The sequence below is a fragment of the Rana temporaria genome, chromosome 1 (assembly GCF_905171775.1).
Source record: "Rana temporaria chromosome 1, aRanTem1.1, whole genome shotgun sequence".
Classification (NCBI taxonomy): Eukaryota; Metazoa; Chordata; class Amphibia; order Anura; family Ranidae; genus Rana; species Rana temporaria.
Window position 1 is genome coordinate 216,684,995 of NC_053489.1, and position 23,377 is coordinate 216,708,371.

A 23,377-nucleotide genomic window follows, 5' to 3' on the forward strand; every position below is an offset into this window, starting at 1 on the left:
TAACATTTTGGATAATTCTCCTATCAGGCATTGATGCACGAGGGAAAAGTCGGTTGATAGCTGGGGTCTGGGGTTATGTGTTGTGGGAGTTCGGTTTAAAACTGCCGAACACCGATTGGGCAACATAAAACAAAGTATTTGAATGCTAGTGGCTTACGGCTGCTAGCATACGAATTACTATGCCCACATAAGACCCAGCAGAATACATAGCATACAATACAGACAACCCTTTGACATGTAACGTCCAGTGTTCCAGAAGTGGCTAGGTTTGCCACAATGCTCCCCCAGAACCAAGCCGGCATACACAGTCTGATCCCAACGGATCGGCTTGGGGATGTCCGGGGAAGTACTCACAGATTCCTTGCCAAGTTCAGTTTGTCTAGATAACCCGTCGGCGTTACCGTTTTGCTTCCCTGGTCGGTAGTGGATTGTAAAGTCAAACGGCTGCAGCGCCAAACTCCAGCGCAGCAGCCGGGCATTGTCTCCCGCCACACGGTTTAGCCACACCAACGGGTTGTGATCTGTAAGTAGCGAAAAAGGTTGTCCATACAAATACGGCTGCAACTTTTTGAGGGCCCACACCATGGCCAGGCATTCCTTCTCAATGGCGGCGTAGCCTACTTCTCGTGGCAATAACTTTCTGCTCAGGTAAGCTACGGGGTGTTCTCCGCCATCGGCTCCCACTTGGCTCAGCACTGCTCCCAATCCAAACATTGAAGCGTCAGTGTGGACAAGAAATCTTTTAGTTGGATCAGGAGCAGCAAGTACAGGGGCATTAGTTAGAGCAGTCTTTAGTTGTTGGAATGCCTGATCACACTCTGGGGCCCAGACAACCTGTCGGGGCAGGTTCTTGCGTGTCAAGTCAGTTAAGGGTTTGGCCAGGGCACTATAATTGGGTACGAATTTTCTATAGTACCCCGCGGTACCTAGAAACGCTAGCACTTGGGTTTTCATCCTGGGGGTGGGCCATTTAGCTACGGCTTCAACTTTAGCTGGTTCAGGTTTCTGTCGCCCGCTCCCCACCCGGTGGCCCAAGTACTGCACTTCGGCCATCCCTATATGACACTTGCTGGGTTTCAGTGTTAACCCTGCCTCTCCAATACGATCTAGAATGGCCCCTATGTGTTGTAGGTGCTCTGCCCAGGTCTGGCTAAATATGGCGATGTCGTCTAAATAGGCACATGCGTATTCCTGGAATCCGTCCAATAACCGATCGACCATCCGCTGAAAAGTTGCCGGAGCGTTCTTCATCCCGAATGGCATGACCCGAAATTGATACAGGCCAAACGGGGTGACAAACGCCGACTTGGGGATGGCCTCCTCGGCCAGTGGAATCTGCCAGTATCCCTTACATAAGTCTATGGTAGTGAGATACTGGCCCCGTGCCATCTTATCCAGCAGCTCGTCTATCCGGGGCATCGGATAGGCATCAGACACCGTTTTGTCATTTAGCCTCCGGTAGTCGACACAGAAACGTGTCGTGCCGTCCTTCTTTGGTACCAGCACTACCGGCGATGCCCAGGGGCTATCGGAAGGTTTCGATAACCCTTTTAGACCCCTTTCACACTGGGGCGTTTTTCGGGCGTTTTTTAGGCGCTTTGGCGTTTAAAAAAAAGCCTGTAAAGCGCCTGAAAGAAGCCTCATCTGCAATCCCAATGTGAAAGCCCAAGTGCTTTCAGAGGCCTTTCACACTGCCAGCGCCCGAAAAACGCTGGTAAAGCGCTGCTAAGACCCCTTTCACACTGAGGCGCTTTTCAGGCGCTTTGGCGTTAAAAAAAGCTTCCTCAATAGGAAGGGGGCTTTAGGAGCGGTGTATTAAACGCTCCTAAAGCGCTGCAAAGAAGCTGCATGCAGGACTTTTTTTTGACGCCCTGCCAGCTCAGCGCCTCAGTGTGAAAGCACTCAGGCTTTCACATTGGGATTGCAGATGCAGCTTCTTTCAGGCGCTTTTTTTTAACGCTAAGACCACTTTCACACTGGGGTGTTTTTCAGGCGCTTTAGTGTGAAAGCACTCGAGCTTTCACATTGGGATTGCAGATGCAGCTTCTTTCAGGCGTTTTACAGGCGCTTTTTTTAACGCTAAAGCGCTTGAAAAATGCCCCAGTGTGAAAGGGCCCTTAGCTGCAACATCTCGTCAATCTCAGTCTTCATATGCATCCTGACTGCTTCAGGGACACGATATGGGGTTTGCCGCATAGGTAGCTGTCCCGGGGTCTCGACTCGGTGAGTGGCCAGCGGAGTGTACCCAGGTAAATTGGAGAAGGTAGCCCCTTTAGATACAATCAGCTCTTGTACCTCGGCACGCTCCTGAGGGCTTAGCCGCTCCCCCAGCCGAACCCCCTTGGAGGGCTCCGTCTGTCCCTCCTGTTCTAAGAGGTCAGGTAGTGGCAGATTCTCCTGATCCTCCGAGGCGGAAGCGCATATGGCGGCCACGTCCTCTATCCTCTCATGGTATGGTTTGAGCATATTCACATGGAGCATGCGTCTCTCCCCTACCCCTGAGCAGGGGCCAATCACATAGATGGTGTCACATCTCTGTTCCACCACCTGGTATGGGCCTTGCCAGATGGCCTGCAGCTTGTCTGTGCGAACCGGTTTTAAAATCAAAACCTTTTGTCCCACCTGAAAGCTGCGGTCTCTGGCTCCCCTATCGTACCAGCGGCGCTGACGTTGTTGGGCCGCCCGGAGGTTGGTGCGCACAGCCTGGGTTAGCGCCTCCAGACGGTCCCTGAACTCCAGTACGTAGGATACAATAGGGGTTCCGTCTGGGCTACTCTCCCCCTCCCAATGCTCTCTAATTAGGTCTAGTGGCCCTCGCACCCTTCTCCCAAACAGTAATTCAAAAGGGGAAAACCCTGTTGACTCTTGGGGTACCTCTCTATAAGCGAAGAGCAGATGGGGTAGAAAGCGCTCCCAGTCTTTATGAGCCTCTCCAAATGTATGGAGCATCTGCTTCAGCGTACCATTAAACCTTTCGCATAGACCATTGGACTGGGGGTGGTACGATAAATTTACTATTGGCTTAATGCCACATATCTTCCATAGTTGTTGGGTTACCTCGGCGGTGAACTGGGTGCCTCTATCAGATATGATTTCTTGGGGAAACCCCACCCTGGAAAATATTTTCATTAAGGCCTCTGTCACAGTTTCGGCATGAATGTTGGTGAGGGCTATAGCCTCGGGGTACCGGGTGGCATAGTCCACTACCATTAAAATATATATTTTCCCGGAGGGACTGGGTTTTGGTAAGGGCCCCACTATATCTACGGCCACCCTACTGAAGGGTTCTTCAATAATGGGAAGAGGACATAACTTGGCTTTGTGGCAGTCACCTCGCTTGCCTACTCGCTGGCAAATGTCACAGGAGGTGCAGTATTGCCTCACATCCTTGGAGATCCCTGGCCAGAAGAAAGCGTGGGTCAACCTGTATCGGGTACGTGTCATCCCCAGATGCCCAGACAGGGGAATGTCGTGGGCAATCCGAAGCAGTTCTTGCCTATACTTCTGGGGAACCACTAACTGTTTAGTCGTTACTGTGGCCAACCCTCCCACTCCTCTTTCAGCAATACGGTAAAGTAGCCCTTTCTCCCAGGTGTACCGCTCCCCCTCTAGCCCAGCCTGGTCAGCGTGTACCCTGTCCCTGTATACCTGTAGCGTGGGATCTGACCTCACCTCGGCCTCAAACTTAGTCGGGGTATCCCAGGACATATGTGTCGTGTGGGGGTCATGGTCTCTTACCTGAGCCTCAGAGTGTATCGGTGGGACCGTGGTGCGAGCCTGTTGCCGTGTGGTCACTGGATGGGCTTCCTGGTATGGGGCCTGGGGTACAAAAGCAGAGGTCATCTGGCCCAAGTCATTTCCCAGCACAACATCTGCTGGTAAATTTTGCATGAGGCCCACTTCTACCATCCCCCCTCCCACACCCCAATCCAAATGTACTTTGGCAGTGGGTAGTCGGTACACTGCTCCCCCTGCCACTCGTACTGTCACGGATCCGCCAGTGTGTGCCGAGTCAGGGACCAAATGGGGTGCAATCAAGGTTAAAGTAGCTCCTGAATCCCGAAGCCCCTGGACTTCTTTCCCCTCCAAGGTCACTAGCGGTCGATGATGCTGCCGGTTATCCGTGGTTCGGACTGTCATCACCTCATGTAAGATTCCCGGGGGTTCTTCCGCTGGAATGCTCAACATCTCTTGAGCGGCCGGCTCCCGTTGATAATGTTGGGTAGCAGCCCTTGGTGCCGGGTTCGGTCGGCCTTGGTTCCAGGCGGGTCTGCCCCGGTTTTGGGTGCACTCGCGTGCCATATGTCCCCACTGTTTGCAGGTGTGGCATTGGATGTTGGCACGTCCGTTATATCTGGAGGGTGGTGGTAAAGTCCCTTGGGATTGACGAAAAGGGGAGGCTGTGAGAGCGGGGGGTGGTAGAGTACTGGGTGGTCCCGCGGGTCGAGGGTAACTCTTGGTTAGGGGTCCATGATGTCTCCTCGCATCAAAATGCTGATCCGCTAATCGAGCCGCTTCAGTTAGGGTGAGAGGTTTCCTGTCTCGCACCCATTCTTGTGCCTCTGGGGACAAACCGTTGAAGAATTGCTCCAACAGCATTAACTGTCGCAATTCTTCCATAGTAGTGGCTTGGCTGGCTTGTATCCACCCTTGGGAAGCTTGGTCCAGCTTGTGTGCCCATTCAGCATGTGAATCCTTCTCTGGTTTGCGCAGGTTTCTAAACTTGCGCCGGTATGCCTCTGGAGTAATGGCGTATCTTTCTAATATCGCTCGCTTCACTTTATCATAATCCTTGCTGTCCTCACTGGGTACAGCGCGATATGCTTCTGCTGCCCGACCTGCCAGCTTGCCTGCTAGCAATGGGACCCATACCGTCCGTTCCAAGTCATGTAAATCACACAGTCTCTCAAAATCCTGTAAATACCCATCAATCTCATCCTTCTCCTCGCAAAACATTTTGAAGGCATGATAGGGAATTTTGGGTTTTACCTGGTTGTAGAGTGACCCAGTAGTGGATTCTGCTCGAGACGGTGTATGCTGCGGACTGTGTGCCATCACGTACTCCTGCACATTCGCCATTACCATGTGCAGCATGGCATCTGATATAGGCTGTGGCAAAAATTCCAGCCTGGTCCTCATTTCTCTCTGGTAGAGGGTTTCTTCCATGGCTGCTGGTGGTGCAACGCTGCGAGCTCTGTCTCCCTCCATCAGCTCGGCAGTTAGTACAGCTTTAGCAGTTCCTTTAATGTCTGCCGCTTTAGCGTAGAATAATCCGTCTCCATTTGCATCGGTAGTTCACATTGCACGAATTGCGCTTATCGGCTGTAAGGTTGGATCCCGTCGCTTGCCACCAATTGTAGCGGAGTGCAATATTAAAGTCCACGATCTCCACTGGTAACCAGGGTAAATCCACAGTCAGCGCTGAAAAGTAAGGCAATGTCCCAAATCCCCCCCAGTAACCGGACGAAACACAGCTCTGGAAGTCAACTGCCTTTTTTATTCACAGGCTTTCATATTTATATAATTCCCCATGCAAGGGGTTTCCAAACAGCCAAACAGATTTAGCAGGGGTAATACAGTGAGGACCACATGGGGAACTTAACATTTTGGATAATTCTCCCATCAGGCATTGATGCACGAGGGAAAAGTCGGTTGATAGCTGGGGTCTGGGGTTATGTGTTGTGGGAGTTCGGTTTAAAACTGCCGAACACCGATTGGGCAACATAAAACAAAGTATTTGAATGCTAGTGGCTTACGGCTGCTAGCATACGAATTACTATGCCCACATAAGACCCAGCAGAATACATAGCATACAATACAGACAACCCTTTGACATGTAACGTCCAGTGTTCCAGAAGTGGCTAGGTTTGCCACACTCATAATCTGAGGTTTCCACATTGCTAGCAATTTAACATTTCAGTTAATTAACATGAAATCTACAGCAGTTCTATCAGCATTCTTATTTCTATTTTTGTACCAGATAGTTCAGTCTCCTCAGAGACTGTCAAAAATTGTCATTGCCGGCTATATTGCAAGCCGTCATGACTGGGTATTGGTAAAAGTTTTCAATTAGCAATAATCGCGCCTCGGTTTGACCTCATTGGCTACGATACTGCCACTGCGCAAAGCTAACTTTAGATGGCCACAGTGAGCACCCTACCACAGGAACATCGCATTCAGCTGAGGGCGAGTCACACTGGAAGGCTTTGTTTTCTTTTTATTCTATATCTTAAGTGTCCTATAAAAATTCCATAGTACAAATACCACATGTATACATTTCTTACACACTAATCATCTATAACTCTATATGTAAGAGAGGCTGTTTGAGTTACTGCTGCATTGTGGGTATTGTATTCAAATGAATCATCACACAGCTCCGCCTCCTATTAGTTCTAGGAACAAGCTTCCCGCAGTTTTTTCCTTTCTATTAGTTCCAGGAAAGGGCTCCTGGCAATACTTCACACATGCTATAGAGCAGGGGCTGGCAACCTACAGCTCGCAGCCCACACCCAGCCGGCCACCGCATAATGTCCGGCCCGTCAGTGCCTGTGATGACTTCACGCGCACGGACATTTTCGCCAATCTCCACTTTATTGGACAGTGGCCTTTATCACAGGGCTGGATGGGGGCAGGAACTGCTGCAGTTAAAGGAGTTGTAAAGGAAAATGTTTTTCACCTTAATGCAATCTATGCATTAAGGTGAAAAAACATCTGATACTGCCCCCCCGAGCCCCCCTTATACTTACCTGACCCCTTGAAAGTCCTGCGCGCGGTCCCGGGATCCTCTTCCCCGCTCAGCCTGGCCACTGATTGGCTAGAGCGGATGGATTGAGAGGAGCGCAGCCATTGGCTGGCGCTGCTGTCAATCACATCCAGTGATGCGGCGCGCCGAGGGGCAGGGGCGAGTGATACAGTGAGTGGCTATGGCCGCTCACTGTATCACGGGAGCGCGCCCACAATTACTGACCACCATGCGAGGTCTCGCATGACTGTGGTGAGTAATTGCGGGGAGGACCAGAGACAGCCGCCGAGGGACCCCAGAAGACGTGGATCGGGGCCACTCTGTGCAAAATGAACTGCACAGTGGAGGTAAGTATGACATGTTTGTTTAAAAAAAAAAAAAAAAATCCTTTAGTAACCATTTAACCACTTAAGGACCTTTGCTGTTTTTCAGATTTGGTGTTTACAAGATTAAAAAAAATTTTTTTGCTAGAAAATTACTTAAAACCCCCAAACATTATATATATATATTTTTTCTAACACCCTAGAAAATAAAATGGCGGTCATTGCAATACTTTTTGTCACATCGTATTTGCGCAGCAGTCTTACAAGCGCACTTTTTTTGGAAAAAAATCACTTTTTTGAATTAAATAAGAAAACAGTAAAGTTAGCCCAATTTTTTTTTATATTGTGAAAGATACTGTTACACCGAGTAAAATGATACCCAACATGTCACGCTTCAAAATTGCGCCCGCTCGTGGAATGGTGTCAAACTTTTAACCTTAAAAATCTCCATTGGCGACGTTTAAAAAATTCTATAGGTTGCATATTTTGAGTTACAGAGGGAGTCTAGGGCTAGAATTATTGCTCTCGCTCTAACGATCGCGGCGATACATCACTTGTGTGGTTTGAACACCGTTTTCATATGCGGGCGCTACTCACGTATATGTTCGCTTCTGCGCGCAAGCTCATCGGGACGGGGTGCTTAAAAAAACTTTTTTTTTCCTTAGTTATTTTATTAATTTTTACACAAAAAAAAAAAACATCCCTTGTAATAGAAAGAAGCATGACAGGTCCTCTTAAATATGAGATCTGGGGCCAAAAAGACCTCCGATCTCATATTTAGACTTAAAGCGGATCTCCACTCTAAAGTGGAGTCCCGCTGATCGGAACCCTCCCCCCTCCGGTGTCACATTTGACACCTTTCAGGGGGGAGGGGGGTGCAGATACCTGTCTACAGACAGGTATCTGCACCCACTTCCGGCCCTACGATACGGGCAAAGGACGGGTTTTTTCCTTCCTTCCCATCCGTCCCCCGTTGTATGCTGGGAACACTCGGCTCCCAGCACACAGCGGGAGCCAATCGGCGGGCGCAGCGCGACTCGCGCATGCGCCGTAGGGAACCGGGCAGTGAAGCCGGAGCGCTTCACTTCCTGGTTCCCTCACCGAGGATGGAGGGGGGAGCAGCAGGGTGACGAGCGATCGGCTCGTCATCTGCTGCGATCACCGCTGGACTCCAGGACAGGTAAGTGTCCTTATATTAAAAGTCAGCAGCTGCAGTATTTGTAGCTGCTGGCTTTTAATATATTTTTCCCGTGGCACATCCGCTTTAAATGCTAATGCTATGCTATGGGGACGGGTGGGGGCCATCTTGCCCTCACTCATATCCCAGCCGAGGAGAGGAAAGGACCCGATCGCCTCCACCGCTGCTGACGGCTCCGGTAAGCGGTGGAGGGCGTGGGAGTGCGGCGGGAGGGGGGGCCCCCTCTCCCGCCGCCGATAATGGTGATCTCGCGGCGAATCCACCGCGGAGACCATCGTTATCGTTTACAGGACCGCACAAAGAAAAGATGGATATCTCGGTTGTGGCAGCAGCTGCTGCCATTACCGAGATATCCATCTTTAACTACTTAACCCCCGGACCATATTGCTGCCCAAAGACCAGAGGACTTTTTGCGATTCGGGACTGCGCCGCTTTAACTGACAATTGCGCGGTCGTGCGACGTGGCTCACAAACAAAATTGGCGTCCTTTTTTTCCCACAAATAGAGCTTTCTTTTGGTGGTATTTGATCACCTCTGCGGTTTTTATTTTTTGCGCTATAAACAAAAATAGAGCAACAATTTAAAAAAAAATTAATATTTTTTACTTTTTGCTGTAATAAATATCCCCCAAAAATATATAAAAAAACATTTTTTTTCCTCAGTTTAGGCCGATACGTATTCGTCTACATATTTTTCGTAAAAAAAATCGCAATAAGCGTTTATTGATTGGTTTGCGCAAAAGTTATAGCGTTTACAAAATAGGGGGTATTTTTATGATATTTTAATTAATATATTTTTTTTACTAGTAATGGCGGCGATCAGCGATTTTTTTTCGGTACTGTGACGTTATGGCGGACACTTCGGACACTTTTGACACATTTTTGGGACCATTGGCATTTTTATAGCGATCCGTGCTATAAAAATGCATTGGATTACTATAAAAATGCCACTGGCAGTGAAGGGGTTAACACTAGGGGGCGGGGAAGGGGTTAAGTATGCCTGGGTGTGTTCTTACTGTGGGGGGGGGGGTGGCCTCACTAGGGGAAACACTGATTTTCTGTTCATACATTGTATGAACAGAAAATCAGCATTTCCCCTGCTGACAGGAACGAGAGCTGTGTGTTTACACACACAGCTCCCGTTCCCCGCTCTGTAACGAGCGATCGCGTGTGCCCGGCGGCGATCGCGCCCGCCGGGCACACGCACGGGAGTCGGGGGCGAGCGGGGGGCGCGCGCGCGCGCCCCCTAGTGGCGGCTCAAAGAGCCGCCGTATAGCTACGGCTCTCGCCCAGGAGAGCCGACCTGCCGCCGTATAATGACGGTGCGCGGTCGGCTAGTGGTTAAAGTACCAACGTATATGTACATGAGCGGGTCCTTAAGTGGTTAACTTTTTGCATTAAATAGCAGGGGATTGGTTGCCGGGCGATCCAAGCAGCCAATAACCAGCCTGTTAATGTGAAAAGCTAACTTCAGAAGTTCCCACCCCCATCCAGCCCTGCGCCGTACACCTGTGTAACGTAGGAGAGTTCTTCCTCCACAATGAGTTTGTGTGTGTGGGGTGGAGAGAACACTACAGTGGGTGGGGGCAGAGGAAACTGCTATGGGGGGCATTTGCTTTGGAAGAATAAATTACCTCTAATGTTGGGTTTTCTATTTGTGTCCATGCTGCTGCATTATGTAAAACTATTAGAATCGTTTTTTACATTTTAGAATGAGGTGCCTTGAGATTGTCCATCATTTTGAAGGGTGTCTTGACTGAAAAAAAGGTTAAGAAATACTGATCTATACCACAATTTTTCTGTTGAAAAGCCTGTGGCGTGCAAAACACAATCCAAAAACTCCACCCGGTGCAGGGAAAAATGTGCACACACATAAAGAGTGACATCACAAAAAACTGGGATCTATACCACAATATAATTGGATTTGGCCGGCACAGCAGTTTTTCTACTTGAGTGTCATTGCAATATTGACCAGCCCATGCAGTGTTACACAGTGTCAGACAATCTCAGGGTGGACATACACATGCAAATAGACGGACAATTTTCGGTCTTTCACAAGCACCACCACCTAGTTGTAGGTCAATCAGCTGATGAGTGTTATGGTGGCACAAGCTTTAACTGTATAGTAGGCTGAGACACAATAGTCTATAATATGAACATAGGTATATATATAAAGAACACAATACTTACCTGGCAGGGGAGACACCATGATCATGAAGGCGGTTCTCCCAGGGCGAGGCACGGCTATTGCACACTCTAGGCCGTGCTGATCGTGGTTGTCTTCCCTGCCGCTTCTCGGCCTTTTGGCTAGGACTGGGTGTGGTATCTGGCCTCATCAGTTGTCAGCAGAGCGCTGAAGCACCTCCTACATGGGGAGGGTGGATGCACTCCAATGACGTCATTGCATCTGGAAGGATGGTTTCAGCAGGGACTACGCTGTGCTGCCCGACAGAATACTGGGGGCTGGCCCATGGTTGAGTCTGAGCCATCTGGAAGGGTGCTCCTGGTGAGGATGGGTGCTGTGCTTGGTCTTGGTCTTTTTTGCCGAGTTCTAGTCTGGCCTTCTGGCTGGCTGGTGTAAGTGCTATCTCTGTCAGCGATCCGGTAGGAGGAGCTGGTAATGCCCTGGGATATGATGGGGCAGGACCATGCAAATCCGCCGGGTTGGCTGGCAGGGGTGGAGGGCTGCACTGGCCGGTCGGGGGGGTCGGATATGGAACGAAAAGCCTATGGTGCATGTGCCCCTGGAGTGGCAGTCCAGGGGTATCCGAAGATCACTGTGTGTGAGGGACACATTGATTGAAGGATACCACGGTCACTGCACCAGATACACACTTTTTTTAGCACCTGCCTCCTGGGCCGGGGCTTTTGGCTAGGACCGGAGGAATTTTTTATTCCTGGCCGGAGGGCCTGGTCATTGTTTCACCACAATGGCCACTTCTTTCACTCTCCTCTCCACTATCCCTTCCCCCACTTTATTTTATTTAAGCCTGTGTTTGTCACTTTTTTGTCTTTTTTTGTTGTGCACGTTTTGTCACTGTGTGATTAGTAGGGTGCGGGTCCTCGGGCCAGCCCTGAACGTCTTGGGAGTGGGTGGACATGGCGTTCTTGCTTAGTTTGCCTGCTCTCATGGAGTCTCCCTTCGGGGGAGCCCCACCTAGTACTGGGAGGGTTCTGTTTCGGCAGTCCCTCCGAGGAAGTTGGGTCCGTGTCGGCTTCGGTTGCTCGGACCACAGTACCTCAGTCCCCGTCTGGAGCCTAACGCCCCAGGGGATCAGGGTTTGGGTCCCTCTTCACAGGAGGACCACTTGACGTTGCACCCGTCTGCACGTTTTTGTGAACACTCTTTATGTGTGTGCACATTTTTTCTGCACCGGGTGGAGTTTTTTGGGTGTGTTCACACGCCATAGGCTTTTCAAAAAAAAAAAAAATATATATATATATAAAGAACACAAACAATGTAAAAATTTTTTATATAAAATATATAGAAATATGATTATGAAAAAGGTTCCTGAATGCACAGGAAATCAGAATTCATACTATATAGTAGACAAGTGTAATAAGTGAAGTCCAAACATAAATAATGGTGGATAATTGAAAAATCCAAAGAATGAAAGATCCAATGTGAATCAGGTGAATCGCTGATATAATGTTCAAGATGTAACATCAGAAAAGATCCATGCGATCTATCCACCAGAAAACACCCAAGTGATAAAGTGTTGTAGTCTGCTTACCGAAGCTAATGACCACTACAGCGGTCAGTATGGGCACAGGATATTTTTATAGTCTCCCAACAAGACTGAGGGGTATCCGGTTCCTAGATCCTAGATCAGGGGTCCTCAAACTACGGCCCGCGGCCCACGGAGGACTTTTAACCGGCCCACCCGACCCTGACAGGCAACACTGGTTACACGGCAGGTTGTTACACAGCGATCCCGCTGTGTCACGGAGATCACAGTGTAAACAGTTCGGGCGCGCTGTGATAAATGTCCCGCCCTCCTCCTCCTAGACTAGCTTGTGTGATAGAGCCAGTGTTCTGTCTATCACACAAGCTGGTCTAAGATAAGGAGGCGGGACATTTATCACAGTGCACCAGAACTGTTACCAACACTGTGGGCTTCATGACACAGCGGGACCGTGACACAGCGGGACCGTGACAGCAGTTTGGCACAGTAAGGAGAAAAGCTGTGAGGGGCTTACGTTGGTGAGGGAGGGGGGCGGCTCGCGATGGTGAGGGGGGCTAATGATGATGAAATGATGATGTAATGATGGTGGTGGGGGGGGGCTGATGATGATGAAATGATGATGTAATGATGATAATGATGGTGGGAGGGGGGCTGATGATGATGAAAAGATGATGTAATGATGATGATGATGATGATGGGGGGGGCTGATGATGATGAAATTATGATGCAATGATGATGGTGGGGGCGGCTGATAATGATGAAATGATGATGGTGGGGGGGGGGGGCTGATGATGAAATGATGGTGGTGGTGGGGGGGGGGGGCTTGCAATGAGGGGCTGATGATGTAATGATGACGGTGGGAGGGTGGCTTGCAATGAGGGGCTTGCAATGGTGAGGGGGGTTGCAATGAGGGGCTGATGATGGTGAGGGGGGCTTGCAAAGGTGAGGGGGGGTTGCAATGAGGGGATGATGATGATGATTGGGGGGGCTTGCAATGATCTTGATCAGCTTGCAATTAATGATTGTGAGGGGGGGGGCTTGCAATGAGGGGCTTACAATGATGATGGTGAGGGGGGCTTGCAATGAGGGGATGATGATGATGATGAAGTAATGATGATGGTGAGGTGGGGGGGCTTGCAATGATCATGATCGGTTTGCAATTAATGATTGTGAGGGGGGGCTTGCAATGAGGGGCTTATAATGATGAAGGGGGAGGGTTGCAATGACCGTGAGGGGCTTGCAATGGTGGTGAGGGGGGGCTTGCAATGATGGTCTTAAATGACAGTGAGGGTGGGCTTGCAATGATGGCTTGAAATGACGGTGAGGGTGGGCTCAAAATAACATATGTGCAGTGTGCATAGGAAATTGTTCATATTTTTTTTTTATAGTCCGGCCCTCTAACGGTCTGAGGGACAGTGAACCGGCCCCCTGTTTAAAACGTTTGAGGACCCCTGTCCTAGATGGTACCTTCAGATGTGTCTCAGAAGGGAGAAAAGATAGAATCCCCATAGCGTAATATTGCTTCAACAGCCATATTTTTTTTAAAAAAAGTATTGCACTTACAATTGGGCTGACAATGCATGCATTGAAACATGGCATCCGCCTGTATGAACGACTGATCTCGGCATCTTCTCCTCGAATCCTCCCGCTGTCCCTGCTTGCTGTGTAAGACGTGATGGCGTCGGGACGCAAGCCACACCTACGCGTTTCGTTTAATATTTTCTCTCCGATAGATTAGTGAAGTCGCTGTGGTTGTAGTACTGGGATGATTACACCTGGGGCGCTGTCCCGTCCTGTTCAATCACAAGCGAAAAGAAGAAAGACGCTCCTTCTTCCGACTTCCGTGTCAAAACTGTAGACCGTACACTGAGTTGCACAGAGTGCAATAATGCCTAGTTCCCCTGATGAGTGAAGGTCCACTTTAAGTGTTTTTTTTTTTTTTTCATTGAAGAGCACCATTAATGTTACGGCACACAAAGACATTTTAGGCCATTGTGCAATTCCAACATTTTTCCACCAGTTTGTACAAGACCTTTTTCCGTCTTGGCATGACCAAGCCCCTGTCCATAAAGACATCATGGTGTAAAGGAACCTAAGTGACCTGCACAGAGCCCTGACCTCAACCCTACTGAACACCTTTGGGATGAACTGGAATGCTAATGGCAAAGCTTGCATTCTTGTCCAACATCAATACCTGACCCCACAAATGCTCTTTTGACTGAATGGGCAAAAATTCCATTCCCTCAAACTCTAAAAACCTCTGAAAAGTGGAGACTATTATAGCTGCAAAGCCTGCATTGCTACTAATTGAATAGATTGTTTAGGCTGGCCATGCGTTTTTCAATTTCCTTTAGATGTACCTTCAACTATGTAGTGCAAGGGCCTGACTAATTGCATCCAAGTTGAAAGTGTTTAGGTTTGAGCTCATATTATATGGTTTTGGTAAATCTAAAGGAAAATTGTACAAGAAATTTGTATAATGTATGGCCAGCCTGAGGTTTGTCCTCATATTACATAGTTAAGGTAACTGTAAGGAAATTTTACAGAGATTGTACAATCACATTGTATAGTGTATCCTCTTCAAAAGACAGTGGTCACCAGTGGCGGTGTGTCTATAGTAGGCGCAGGAGCGCCGCCTCCTCTCTCCTGCACCCATCAATCAACAATATATAGATTCATGCATTGCATAAATCTATGTATTGTTGCCGCTGCCGCCCACTATTCAGCTGTTGAGCGTCGGCCATCTGAATAACAGCGGTGGGTGTTTTTTGGAAGTGCCTGATTAGAGCGTGAGGCTCTAATAGGCTTCCTGATTAGAGCCTGCGGGCTCTAATCGGCTTCCAAATGGTTAACCAGAGGGCACACAGGCTGTGCGTTCCCTAGTTAAACAGTGCTGTGTTAGGGAATCGCTTCCCTAACACTGACCCGCCTCTCAGCCAATCGGGTGCACTGGGTCTGGTTACCGGTCACCTGATTGGCTGAAGCGACATTGAGGACGAGAGAAGACACAGAGGGAGCGTGTAAAAGGACGGCGCTGACCCGAGGAAGGTAAGTGCCGGGCTGGGGGGAAACTGGCTGCAATTGGGGGGACAAACTGGCTGCAATTAGGGGCACAAACTGGCTGCATTTGAGGGGGCAAACTGGCTGCATTTGAGGGGGCAAACTGGCAGCGTTTGAGGGGGCAAACTGGCAGCGTTTGAGGGGGCAAACTGGCAGCGTTTGAGGGGGCAAACTGGCGGCGTTTGAGGGGGCAAACTGGTGGCGTTTAATGGGCACAGTGGCTTCGTTTAATGGGCACAGTGGCTTCGTTTAATGGGCACAGTGGCTGCGTTTAATGGGCACAGTGGCTGCGTTTAATGGGCACAGTGGCTGCGTTTAATGGGCACAGTGGTGGCAATTGATGTTTTTTTTTTTTCCAGTTTGTTTGCGCCCCCCGAAAATTTTGAGCCCCAGCCGCCATTGATGGTCACCAATGGTAAGTAAACATTTCCACAATGGGGACCTAGACAATAATAAAAACTTGATAATGGTTATGGTCTCTTTTTACTCTTTGTAAAAAAAAGAAAGGGGGGTATTGTTTAAATGTAGATTTTAAGTGAGATAATGTTAAAAAAAAGTGTTTATTGGCTATGATCCTGGCCTGACATAAAAAATTTCACGCTTGCATTGACTTGTTTTGACACGCATTGATATGCATTCCACCAAGAATCTCATTCAGTTAACCACTTCAGCCCTGGAAGGATTTCCCCCCTTAATTACCAGGCCATGTTTTACGATACGGAACTGCGTAGCTTTAACTGCCAATTGCGCTGTAATGTGACGATGTACGCAACAAATAGAGCTTTCTTTTGGTGGTATTTGATCACCTCTACGGTTTTTATTTTTTTGCACTATAAACAAAAAAAGACCGACAATTTAAAAAAAATATATACCGTATTTATCGGCGTATACCGCGCACTATTTTGCCCTAAAAATCGGGGCAAAATCGTGGGTGCGCGGTATACGCCGATACCCGCTTTCCCGCCACGAGTTTGAATACTGCGCCGTCATATACCGAGCGCAGTACACTCGTGTATCTTCGGGCAGTCTCGGCGCCTCTCACACTGACGTCCTGAGCGTACAGGACGTCAGCGCGAGAGTTGCCGAGCCTGCCCGACGATACACGAGTGTACTGCGCTCGGTATATGTCGGTGCAGTATTCAAACTCGGCGTGGGAAACGAGCGGGGAGGACGCGAGGACGCCGCAGAAGGACGCCGGACCCAACGAAGAGGACACCCGAAGCCACAGACGGACGCCGGAACCGACGAGGCCGCCGATGGACGCCGCGCAAGACACCAAAACTGTAAGTACAAAACATCTTTTTTCCACAGGAATTCGGGCAACTTTAGGGGTGCGCGCTATACACGGGAGCGCGCTATACCCCGATAAATACGGTATATTTTTTTTACTTTTTGCTATAATAAATATCCTCAAAAAATAAAAAAACAAATGTATTCATCAGTTTGGGACAATATGTATTCTTCTACATATTTTTGGCAAAAACAAAATAAAATCGCAATAAGCATATATTGATTGGTTTGTGCAAAAGTTATTGCGTCTACAAAATAGGAGATAGATGTATGGAATTTTTTTTTTTCACAAGAAAAGATGTATGCCATTTTTATTATACATTTTTTTTTTTACTAGTAATGGGTAGTGGGACTGCGACATTGTGGCGGACAGATAGGACACTTTTGACACTTTTTTGGGACCATTGACATTCATACAGTGCTATAAATTACGGTATAAATGTCACTGGCAGGGAAGGGGTTAACGGTGGGGGTAATCAAGGGGTTAAGTGTTCCCTAGGGAGGGAGGTGTTTCTAACTATGGGGGGGAAGTGGACTGACAGGGAGTAGAGGGATATTGCTGTTCCTGATAACTTGGAACAGCAGATATTTCTCTACTCCCCTGACAGAACGGGGATCTGCCTGCTTACATTGACAGATCCCCGTTCCGCTAGGTGGCGTTCCCGTAGTGGTCAGCGTAGAGTATGCAAATTGCATACTCACGCCGATTCACAACCGTACGCGCGCCCGGCGTTCGCATTTTATGTCGTTTGCGTTCGTCGGTTTCTGCGTAAGGCTGCTCATGCTATTAGCAGGAGCAGCCAATGCCAAGTATACCCGTCGTTCCCGCGTCGCGATTTTTGAAAATTACGTTGTTTGCGTAAGTGAATCGTGAATGGCACTGGACGCTATTTACGTTCACGTTGAAGCAAATGACGTCCTTGCGACGTCATTTACCGCAATGCACGTCGGGAAAGTTTCCCGATGGAGCATGCGCACTACGTTCGGCGCGGGAACGCGCCTAATTTAAATGATCGACGCCCCCTACGGGGTCATTTAAATTACGCGCGCTTACGCCGGCCAGTTTTTCGGAGCTTCCGCGCAAATTACGGAGCTACTGCTTCGTGAATGAAGCGTAGCGCGAGTAATTTACGGAGGCGTAGCGTTAAAACGGTACGCTGCGCCTCCGTAAGAGTGCGCAGCCCTACCTGAATCTACCCCAATATTTTTTTTCTGTCTTTTCAGCCTTCCTGACCACAATTTTATTTCTGTGTAGTCTTTCCCCGTGGGAAACGGAGAAGAACTCCTGTACTTTCAAGTGCCAAAACAAGCCATAATAAGCAGCAACACATGGATGGCATTGCTTGCATACAGATGAGTAGCTATACTGCAAAAATGGAATAAATGTGAGATCAGATTTAAACATTTGAACGAGTCCGGCAATGCTGACCCAGGTGTGATTTACTACCATCTTCCATCTAGCCAAGAAAAGGGATTATGTTCAGAAATAGCCCCCTCACGTCCCTGTGGCCCACTAATGGGCGAACACCTTCCTGATATCTAATCCACAGAGAAAGCACAATAAAAATAGACATGTGCTTTGTGGCTTATGTATGTTACTAGAGATAGGCAGCCTCCTCCAGTCTAAAAATACTTAAAACAACTGAAAGCTAAGTTGGTCTCTGCCGGGCGAGACTCATCTTTCTCTGCTGCTAAAAATGCTCTGTCCCCTCCCCGTCCCTTCTTTTCGCTCTTTCCTCCGGCCTAGACATGAGAGGAGAGCCTGTCTATCTAATAATAAGACATAGTACCTAACAGGTGACTATTTCAGAGCACAAGCATGTACCAAAAAAGTATAAATGTCATGTAATTTCTAGGGTTTACAGAGAGAAAGAGAAAATATCCAGTGAGAGGCAGCTGTGTGGACAGAAATGCCCTTTTGATGTCAGAGGAGAATGGGCAGACTGGTTCTATATGATAGAAAGAAAACAGTAATGCCACGTACACACAATCGGTTCGTCTGATGAAAGTGGTCTGATGGACCGTTTTCATCAGACGAACCGATTGTGTGTGGGCCCCATCGGTGAAAAAACTAGGAACTTGTTTTAAAATTATCTGATGGTTAAAAAACCGATCGAAAAAAATGATCGTCTGTGGGCAAGTCCATCGGTTAAAAATCTACGCATGCTCACAATCAAGTCGACGCATGCTCGGAAGCATTGAACTTAATTTTTCTAAGCACGTCGTTGTGTTTTACCTCTCCGCGTTCTGACACGATCGTTTTTTTAACTGATGGTGTGTAGGCACGACTGATGAATGTCAGCTTCCTTCGGATATCTGATGAAAAAATCCATCAGACTGTTTTCATCGGATGAACCGATCGTGTGTACAGGGCAATACTCAAATAACCAGTCGTTACAACCAAGGTATGCAGAATACCATCTCTGAATGCACAACAGATCGAACCTTGAAGCACTGCTGTCAGCTAAGAACAGGAAACTGAGGCTACAATTCGCAGAGGCTCACCACAATTGGACATTAGGGGGCAGATCCACAAAGAGAGTACGCTGGTGTATCTACTGATACGCCGGCGTACTTTCAAATTTTCTACGTCGTATCTTTGGTTTGAATCCTCAAACCAAGATACGACGGCATCTGGGTTAGATCCGACAGGCGTATGGCTTCGTACGCCTTCGGATCTTAGATGCAATACTTAGGCGTCCGCTGGGTGGAGTTCTCGTCGTTTTCCGCGTCGAGTATGCAAATTAGCTATTTCCGACGATCCACGAACGTATGCGCGGCCGTCGCATTCTCTTACGTCGTCTCTAGTTGGCTTTTTCTGGCGTATAGTTAAAGCTGCTGTTTTGCGGCGTATAGTTAGACTTGCCATGTTAAGTATGGCCGTCGTTTCCGCGTTTCATTTGAATTTTTTTTTTTTTTTGCGTAAGTCGTCCGTGAATCGGGATGGACGTAATTCACGTCTATGTTAAAAAAAAATGACGTCCTTGCGACGTCATTTAGCGCAATGCACGGCGGGAAATTTAGGGACGGCGCATGCGCAGTTCATTCGGAGCGGGGACGCGCTTCATTTAAATAAAACACGCCCCCTAATCGCAGATTTTAATTACGCGCCGTTACGCCGCCAGAGATAGACTACGCCGGCGTAACTTACGGCACAAAATCTTTAAGGATTCGAACTAAAGCCAGGTAAGGTACGGCGGCGTAGCGTATTAGGACTATATAACACTTCTCGCTTGTCTTATCTCCATAACACAGGAGGAGGTGTTCTGTAGTTAATAGTAGTGAACTTAGACTATGTATATATGTGGAGTTTTAAATAAAGCTTTTATAAAAAAAAAAAAAAGTGAACTTGTCATACCTGTTAGCAAGGCATGCAAAATTGTAATTTCTAAATGTGAATTTTCATTTTTTTCTGGATCAAAAACAAATGGGAGAAGAAAAGGCAGAGCTTATCTGGAAACATACTAAATGGAAATGTTGGTTTGCCAGTATATAATGTGATTTGGACTGATTACCCATTTGAGCTCCAGAAGATTTTACCCCCTTCGTGACCAGGCCATTTTTTGCTATTCTGCACTCTGCTATTTTAACTAGTAATTGCAGGGTCTGTACTCAAATGGAATTTATATATTTTTATTTTTATTTTCACTCAAATAGAGCTTTCTTTTGGTGGTATTTGAACACCACTGTGTTTTTTTTTTTTTTTTGCGATATAAACAAAAAGAAGATTGAACATTTTGAAAAAGAAACAAGAAAAAGAAACAATATTTTTTTATTTTAAGGCTATAAAACATATACTATATATATATATATATATATATATATATATAAATTTATTTATTTATTTATTTATATATATATATATATATATATATATATAAATTTTTCTTCATACATTTTGGCCAAAATGTATTATGCTACATTGACTTGATTTTTTTTTTGATAAAAAAAAAAAAAAAAAATCCCAACGAGTGTATATTGATTGGTTTGTGTGAAAATTATATTGCTTACAAATTATGGTATATATATTTGAATTAAATTTTTTATACTACTAATGGCAGTGATCAGTGACTTATAATAGGATTGAGATAGTGCAGCGGACAATCTGACACTAAGTGACACTGGGGGGGGGACTGACATCAGTGACATTACGTGACCAGGGAGAAAGCCTTGCATTACTGTGTGTAGTTACAGACAGAAGAACAGGAAGTGAGGATTTCTCAGAAGAAATAAGGACATTTAAAAGCAAAATGGAAGAATGAGGTAAGTGAAGGAGGACTGCACTAAGGTAAAGGAAGCTATTTAGGAAAAAAAAATTGTACCTTTACAGCCCCTTTAAAGCGACGTTCCAGCAAAAAATTGAACTCCTATAAAAACAGAAGCACTCCCCCTTGTTTCTGGATATTTTTTTTTTTTTTTCATACCTTTTTGTACATTTTCTTCGGGGACTTCCGTCCCACGGCGTTGCAGTGGTGTACGTCAGTTCCACAGGTTTTCTCATGACTTCCTCCTTCCCCCTGTCACCTTCTGAGACCTATGTGTGTCCGAGAAGACGACGGGACCATTCAGAAAGCGCCGCGCAACTAGCGCAGTAGGAAACAGGTAGTGAAGCCCCAAGGCTTCACTGCCTGTTTCCCTTAGTAAGCACACAGAGCCAATGGACGGGTCGGCTTTGGGTGCCGACATCACGTGCTCCCTGGACAGGTAAGTGTACTTATATTAATTAAAATACTTTTTTTCACCCAGGCTGGAACTCCGCTTTAGGCTGGATTCACACTTGTGCGGTGCGAATTTCAGCTCTCTTTTCTCTGCAGAGAGATAAGAGAACTGTTCAGCAGATCATCTCCGTTTTAGCTGCGAATTTGGAGACCTGGAAGAGGGGAGGGGGAGGGGGAGGAGGGAAGTGTATTGAGGTGAATGAGAGAAATCCTGATGAGAAATTAACACATCTGCGAATCAGATGTGTGCCCATAGAAGATAATGGGCCTGAATTCGCACCTGAGCCGCACCGCAATGCCTAGAAAACGCACACGTTTTTTCGGCAATGCCCAGTGCGAATACATCACACATATGTGAACCAGCCTCATTAAAATCAATGTATTTTATAATGTTATGCGAATTGGATGCGGTTTAAGCTGCAACCAATTCACATAGGTGTGAACCCGGCCTTAAGGGCCAGTTCGCACCAGACGCAGTTCCGTACAGTTTCATGTGCATTTTTTCTGCACTCAAAATGCATGCAGTGTTTTTCATGTATTCCAATGGCTCTAGTTGGCTCTGGTTCACACCATGCAGTCAGTTTCCGGTGCAGAAACTGACTGGAAACTCACTGCATGGTGTGAACTAGAGACAACTAGAGCCATTGGAATACATGGAAAACACTGTGCATGCATTTTGTGCAGAAAAAAAGCACACAGAACTGTACAGAGAAGATACAACTTTAGGATCTAAAATGTGAATTTTTAGGACCACAAGTAGGAAATGATTACAGATGTTTACTATATTTGTCAGTCTTTCAAGTAAATTATCACATCTGCAATTTTCAGGATGTAGTTGTGGTTTTTCTCAAGTTGACCAAAAGTGCCAATAAACACAGCTTTTACCATACTTTTTTACTTTTTTGAAAGTCCTAGGGCATATTTGACACCCAGAGCAGATCACTGATTACCACCCCCTGCAAAATAATTTTCATTAATATTTTTATTTAAATATTAAATGACTAATAACAGAGAATAAAGACAGACAGCAAAAATTGGGGTGTCTCTAACAACGGCGTATACAAGACCCATTACAGTAGTGGGAAAAAAATGCATTGCTAGTAGTGTAGGTGAGAGATCAATTCGCCATTGCTCACTGCTCATTGAAGGGTCCCGCTCCCCATGTGACGTCACCACCCAGTGCAAACTGGGGCGGTGATGTCACAGGGGGCAGGGCCACCAGGTCACATCCCCGGGTGGCCCCACCCCTTACCTTTTTAAAAACTGTCAAACTAAGGAGCAGGTAGTCGGTGGTCTTATGCCTCGTACACACGACCGGTTTTCCTGACGGGAAAATTGCCATGTTTGCTTTTTGTCTGGAAAACCGGTTGTGTGTATGCTCCATAGCAGTTTTCCCGAGGAGAAAACTGCCTGCAAAAAAATTAGAACCAGCTCTTTTTTCCTGTCATGATTCCCGGCGGTCTTTTTCCCGTCGCGAAAACCACTCGTGTGTATGCTTTTCCTAAGGGGAAAAAAAACGTGCATGCTCAGAATCAAGTATGAGACGGGAGCGCTCGTTCTGGTAAAACTAGCGTTCATAATGGAGATAGCACATTCATCACGCTGTAAATTATTGCATCGTTTAATGCATGAAAAGCATGAATCGTCTCTCACCAAACTTTTACTAACCCGAAGATCAGCAAAGCAGCCCAAAGGGTGGTGCCATTTGAATGTAACTTCCCCTTTATAGTCCCGTCATACATGTTGTACGTCACCGCGCTTTGGTAGGGCGGGATTTGGCATGAACGTCTGTATGCAAGGCAGGCTGGAGAGGAATCACGTCGGGAAAAACGTTGTTTTTTTCCTGACAGGAAAACCGTCTGTGTGTATGAGGCATTCGTTTTCAATGAGTGCAGAGCTTTTTTTTTCCAGATTCTGATAAGCCCCCTGCCCACAGCCCATCAACATGGGGACAAAGATGCTTTGGAGTGAGGGGCTAAGCCCCCCCGTCCTAAAGCACCCCCTTATGTTGAGGGTATGCAGTCTGGTATGGTTCAGGAGGGAGGGTGTTCGCCCTTTCCCTCTACTTTTCTGACTTGCTGGGCTGCATATCCTGCAGCTGGAAATCAGGCGCCCGGTGCCCGAAAGGGGGCCGGGTGGCTACAGCAGCCGTGGATAGATTCATGCAATGCATGAATCTATCCATAGTACACAGAGGGGGTGGTACACAGAGGTGGTGGTTGGAGAGAGGGGGCGGCGCCTGAGCGCCCCAATGGATGCACCGCCACTGTTTTCCCTCCAAATCCATACCAGACCTGAAGGGATCTGGAGGGGACCCCACACTGTTTTTTTTCACCATTTTTTTTTTACGGCAATTCTATT

General features: G+C 47.3%; 2 non-coding genes across 2 annotated transcripts; one reads left to right on the forward strand and one right to left on the reverse strand.

The window, feature by feature from the left end:
• Positions 1-5,989: 5,989 nt before the first annotated feature.
• LOC120925332 lies at positions 5,990-6,130 on the reverse strand. Its single transcript, XR_005746617.1, has one exon. It is a non-coding gene; the product is annotated as a U4 spliceosomal RNA (small nuclear RNA).
• A 4,314-nt stretch (positions 6,131-10,444) lies between these two features.
• On the forward strand, positions 10,445-10,603 carry LOC120925657. The gene has a single exon (XR_005746875.1). It is a non-coding gene; the product is annotated as a U1 spliceosomal RNA (small nuclear RNA).
• Positions 10,604-23,377: the final 12,774 nt, after the last annotated feature.